This window comes from Puma concolor, chromosome A2 (assembly GCF_028749965.1).
Source record: "Puma concolor isolate L17-30 chromosome A2, mPumCon1.1.hap2, whole genome shotgun sequence".
NCBI lineage: Eukaryota > Metazoa > Chordata > Mammalia > Carnivora > Felidae > Puma > Puma concolor.
In genome coordinates, this window is record NC_141668.1 from 88,973,166 (window position 1) to 88,979,455 (window position 6,290).

At 39.0% G+C, this 6,290-nt stretch overlaps 1 protein-coding gene across 1 annotated transcript in view; it reads right to left on the reverse strand.

Annotated features, from left to right (window-relative positions):
* FBXL13 (F-box and leucine rich repeat protein 13) overlaps window positions 1-6,290 on the reverse strand; it is a 217,150-nt gene that overhangs the window by 209,758 nt on the left and 1,102 nt on the right. The window lies entirely within an intron of this gene.

Here is a 6,290-nt window from a genome sequence, read left to right on the forward strand (position 1 = left end):
TTATATTTTATTATATATAAAATATAAAATGTATAAAATATTTTATTATATATAAAATATATGAATATATTTTTTCTGACTATAAAAATAACATGTGATCTATGCAATTTGGAAAATTCAGAGAAAATACAAAGAAGAAAATAAAACTCAACCATCATCCTGCCAACCAGAAATAACCTCTAAGAAAAATTTTATAGTTTCTTTCCTCTGCATATATTTTTAACAAATTAAATTTTAAAATGATAATTGTACAAATTAAAATCAGGATTATATATTGTTGTATATTCTTTTTTTTTTTGTATATCTTTTTTTTTCCTTGGCTGGTCATTATGTTGTGAACATTTTTCCATGTCTCCCCAAAATTCTCAAGCCATCATGTACTGAGGTTGGTTGATAATCTATTGCAAAAAATAGTACCGGGGTGCCTGGGTGGCTCTGTTGGTTAAATGTCTGACTTCGGCTCAGGTCATGATCTCACGATCTGTGAGTTTGAGCCTTGCATCAAGCTCTGTGCTGACAGCTCAGAGCCTGGAGCCTGGTTCAGATTCTATGTCTCTCTCTCTCTCTCTCTCTCTCTCTCTCTCTCTCTGTCTCTAAAATAAAGATTAAAAAAAATTTTTTTAAAGAAGAAGAAAAAAAGTAGTACCATAAATGTTTAATAATTTCTAAATGGTTGGCCATTTGGGTTATCTCTAACTTTTTCCCAGTATTAAAAATTATAGGATATAATATTAATTTTTATTAATAATGATGAAATGTACATATCTTCATCTCTATTTTTTCAGGATAGATTTCTAGAAGAATATAGAATCAGAAGGTGCGTCTTGAAGCTCTTCATACATATCTCAAAATTGCTTTCTAAAAACGTCTTATCAATTTACACTCTTATTAACAGCCAACGTGAGTGTCCATTTTACCTTGCCAACACTGAGAATAATAAAATTTTTGATTTGACAGGTGGAAAACAGTAATTCATTTCATCTATATTTTGTTTTTGTCAGTGGGGTTAATTTTCTTACATTTACTAGCCACTATGGACTAATTGTGTTCCCTCAAAATTCATGTCTTCGTTGTGATGATATTTGGAGATGGGGCCTTTGGGTGGTAATTAGGGTTAGATAAGGTTGTGAGAGTTGGGTCCTCATGATGGGATTAGCACTGTTATAAAAAGAGACACCAGACAACTTGCTCTCTGTCTCTGCCATGTGAAGACACAGTGAGAAGACAGCCACCTGCAAGCCAGGATGAAGGCCATCACCAGAACCTCACCATGCTGGCACACTGGTCTCAGACTTTCAGCCTCCAAAACTGTGAGAAAACAAAGTTCTGTGGTTTAAGCCACCCAGTGTAATGGTACTTTGTTATGGCAACCCAAGCAGACAAAGACACTAGCCATCTCTGATTTTGCATACACTTTACTTGTCCTTTATTGGGACAGACTTCATTTAGATAGGATTAGGGAGGCAGATATATCAGTGTCCAAAGAGAGAACCCCAGAGGAATGACAAATTCAGAAAGACAGAAGCAAGGCCACTTGTTGAATCTCCATTCATGTCCCCCAGTCTCCCCTAGAGACCTTCTCAGCTACAGGTATAGAGCGTTTTGTGATTTAAAACAAATAAATCATTTCAACAGTTAGTCCATGACCTAGTCTCCTAGTCCATTCGGGCTTCTGTAATACAACACCATAGATTGGGTGACTTACAAACAACAGAAATTTATTTCTAGAGGCTGGGAAGTCCAAGATCAAAGTACAAGAAGATCCTGTGCCTGGTGAGAGCTGATTCCTGGTTCATAGATGGCCATCTTCTCATAGCGCCCTCACATCATAGGTGGGCAAGGGATTTCTGTGGGGCCTCTGTTATAAGGGAACTGGTCCCACTCATGAGGGCTCTGCCTCATGACTTAATCACCGACAAAGTCCCCACCTCCAAATACTATCACATGGAACATTAGGTTTCAACAGATGAATTTGGGGAGACCCAACATTCAGTTGATAGAATGCTCTTATCACTTCTTTCATTTTCACAATAAAATCTAATTATGGTGATTCTTGAAGATTTGAACCTAGACATCAATTTCCTTTGGTGTATGTGAGAATAGCTGTCCTATGTGTGACCCCACTGATCATTGGAAGTCACCAAGCTGACTGGCCATTATAGCCCCTCTACCCTCACTGTGCCACTCAGACTCTCCCTGAAGTTCCAGAAGCGTTGTGCTCTTGAAAAGAACAAACTTCCATGGGGCGCCTGGGTGGCGCAGTCGGTTAAGCGTCCGACTTCAGCCAGGTCACGATCTCGCGGTCTGTGAGTTCGAGCCCCGCGTCGGGCTCTGGGCTGGTGGCTCGGAGCCTGGAGCCTGTTTCCGATTCTGTGTCTCCCTCTCTCTCTGCCCCTCCCCCGTTCATGCTCTGTCTCTCTCTGTCCCAAAAATAAATAAAAAGCCTTAAAAAAAAAAAAAAAAGAAAAGAACAAACTTCTTAGAGACACAGTGATCACTTCTGGGTCAGAGGTAATTTTCCTTGATTTATTAAATATGTAAATATATTCTAGACCTGCATTGCCCAATATAGTAGCTACTATTTACACATGGCTATTGAGTACTTCAGACATGGTGGTCCAAATTGAGATGGGACGTAAGTGTAAAATACACATCCAATTCTAAGACATAATGTGATTTCACATTGAGTCCATGTTGAAATGATGATATTCCGGACAGATTGTTTTTCTAAAATATATTAAAATTAACTTCACCAGGGCTAGCTCAGTCAGATGAGTGTCTGACTTCAGCGCAGGTCAGGATCCCACAGTTTGTGGGTCGAGCCCTGCATCAGGCTCTCCGCTTCAGATCCTCTGTCCCAGCTCTCTCTGCACCTCTTCCACTCACAATCTCTCTCAAAAATAAATAAGCATTAACAATTTTTTAAATTAACTTCACCTATTTATTTTTACTTCTTTAATGTATGTATTTATAGGACACCCAAACAGACAAATGCACAGAGAATGCAGGAGAAAAGTTTGGGCTAGAAACAGCTTCAAATTCACAGCTGCAAGTGGCTAAAACCATTGAGGTATTTTCTACTAACACATGGTAGATGCCCAGCAAATATTTGCTGATGGAATGGTCTAATGTACCCTCCTTAGCTTACCACACTTACCATCCCCTAAGAAAAAAAGGCTGGCTGGTGTCAAGAGCCTAATCTGTTGCTCAAAAAAAATAAGTTACCTAACTAACTTGAATTGAACATACCTGGTTCTCTTTAGAAACATTTGCTCTTAGAACTGAGCCACCATACTGTGCGGACGTCCAAGCAGCTCATGAAGAGGCCCATATGGAGAAACCAAGCCTCCCGGCTCACAGACATAGCTGAACTCCCAGCCAACACCCAGCACCAGCTGGCCAGGCATGTGAGCAAACCATCTTAAAAGTGGATCTTAGAGGACATGCTTCAATACCGTTGACTTGGGACCTTGCTGGCAGGGGATGACTTCTTATCTACTGCCTTGATAACTTCAAGGGCCATCACTGTCTCATGTCCCACAGCAATAATGGCTTGGAGGCAGGTACTCAGAGAAAGTCTCTATGCCCATAGGCTTGCTGGGGACAGTCTGCACAGTGGCAAACACACACACACACACACACACACACACACACACACACACACTAAATTATATTAAATTAAATTAAATTAAATTAAATTAAATTAAATTAAATTAAATTAAATTATAAAAGTGGACCTTTAACCCCTGTCCATCACCCCGGATGGTACCACATGGAGCAGAGAAAAACTGAAAAACCTTATCAGAATTCAGATTTTTGAGCAAACAAAATGATTCCTGCTGTTTTAAGTCACTAAGTTTTATAGTTGTATTACATAGCAATGGATAATTGATACAGCAAATAGAAAATGACTATACAGCCAAATGAAACCTATTATTCCATCCATCCCTAGCTACATACATTATGAGAAAAAAACACCCAGCCATTACTCTCTTGTAACTTCTTATTATAGAAAACTTCAAACACAGAGAAAGTAAACAAGAGTATAATGAACCCCTGTGTACCCATAACCCAGTTTCAACAATCACCCCATTCCGTGAGACTTCTAAGTTGTTCATGTTAACAATGATTTTAAAATAACAACATATTAATGAAAGCAGGAAATGGTAGACAAAATAGATGAAAAGATGCAGAATTTTGATTGGAATGTATAAAAAAAGACTGACATTCTAAAACTGGAAAACACACTGTTTGAAATTAAAAACTCATTTGATATATTTAACAGTAGACTGGACACAGCATAAAACGGAATCAATAAACTTAAAGACAATCAGTGAAAAATATCCAAACAAGTACAAAGAGAAAAATAGGGAAAAAACAAAACAGAACAAAAAAACCAAACCTAACATATTTATGATTGGAGTCCCAGAAGTAGTAGAGAGAATTGGGTAGAAGCATTGTTTGAAATGATCCACAATTTTCTAAAACTGATGAAAACCGTCATCAATTAGAATCAGTAGCCCAGTAAGTGAAGCAGGGGTGTTGTTTTGTTTTGTTTTGTTTGTTTTGTTTGTTTTAAATCAGCCTCCATGCGAGGGTTTTCAGGGAAATGATATCCAGGTTTTATTTAGGATAGGTAGGTGAAGTTCAGAAGAGGTTAAATACACAGAGAATCCATGATAATGTGTGTGTGTGTGTGTGTGTGTGTGTGTGTGTATACACACACACACACACACACACACACACACACACATTGCAAAGCTTGTAGAAGATGGGTTTTGGAAAATAGCCAGTCCTGGCAAATTGGATTAGATGAATAGCTGTGCAGGAATATAAAGGCACAATGAGATTTATCCTGATAGTCTCCTGGGGTTAGTGGGTTAACCAGGTTAAGGTGGGAGTGTGAGCCCCCAGAAAACTGATCTCTTGTGCCTATTGGTAACATGGTAGCAGAAGTGAGTGAAGGACTCCTGAGAGTCATGAGAATGTCACCTTAGGCCAAGGGCACTTCTGAGGGCCTCTTTCTTCTGGGAGCAAAGCAACCTGGTAGGCTGGTGAGCAAAGGATGCTTTCACCCAAAGGAGGAGCCAGGGATTACTCTGGCAGCTTCTGAGTGTTATGGAAAGTGGAGAGCAAGATGAGGAGAGGCTATCACTTCCCTGATGTTCCCTGACCCTCAACTCAAGTCCACTTCTGCTACCTACTCCACAGCCAACCTGGACTGAGTCATCACTCTGCCCTAAATCTTAAATACAAACATTCCACTTCCTGATCCCTACCTCCTACTTTTCCAGTTCCCTCACTCAATTACTCCCTTTACACCTCTTCACTCCTTAGGAACCTTCACTTTCTGCCCATAGATCAATCTCACATCCTACTCTCATTTCCCACCCAGTTCCTTGGCCCATCAGGCACTCTGAAAAGCTTAGTTCCTTTGCCGCTGCCCTTCCATACTATATGCCTGGCAAACACCTATCCTGGTTGAAATCAACTCTTATTTCTGTATCTACATGTGGTTTACTGACTGCTGCTTAAGAAAAATCACACAATGGGGAAGATGAGTACCATGCTCTCCAGATATTTTTAAATATAATTGAAGTAAAACATGAATCAAACTCATCAGAAAAAAACTAAAACAATACAGATCTATATGGAACAAAAAATTAGGGTTCTCTCCTAAAACAAACATTTGCTGTCAATAGTGTTGCAATATGTTCTATGCATGTGTTATTGTTTTAACTGTAGATAGATATGGACACATAAATATATGAGTAGAGTCAATTGTAGACACCTCTGGGACAACTTGCATTTTTTTCCCCTTCTTTTTAAATGTGTCTTGGAGGGCTTTTCTTTTGAAAAGGTACACATATACTTTATATACTAGCCCATTCTCTCATTCATATATAAGTTCTTTATGATTTTCACTATAATGAATATACTTGGACAGCTTTCTGGGTACATGTGAAAGTATACCTCTAGAGTGGATCCCTAGAAATGAAATGTTTGATCAACAATATGTCTAAATTACCATCCAAAAAGGCTGTACCAAATTGCACTCCCAACTGTATAGGAGTTATTATCCCAAGCGGGGCTCTCAATACTGCCTGGTTCTTTCCTTCCCTAGCTAGACCTCTCTCCCCATCACTCTCCACATACTTTATTTCTGCTCAAAACCCCTTCTGCAGCCTCCAACTCCACCCAAACATATAATTCTTAGCAAATATCTTACCAAATATTTGTAGAGAAAATGGAAGTCACCAGAGAACTTTCTTGGCTTCCTACCCCCAAAA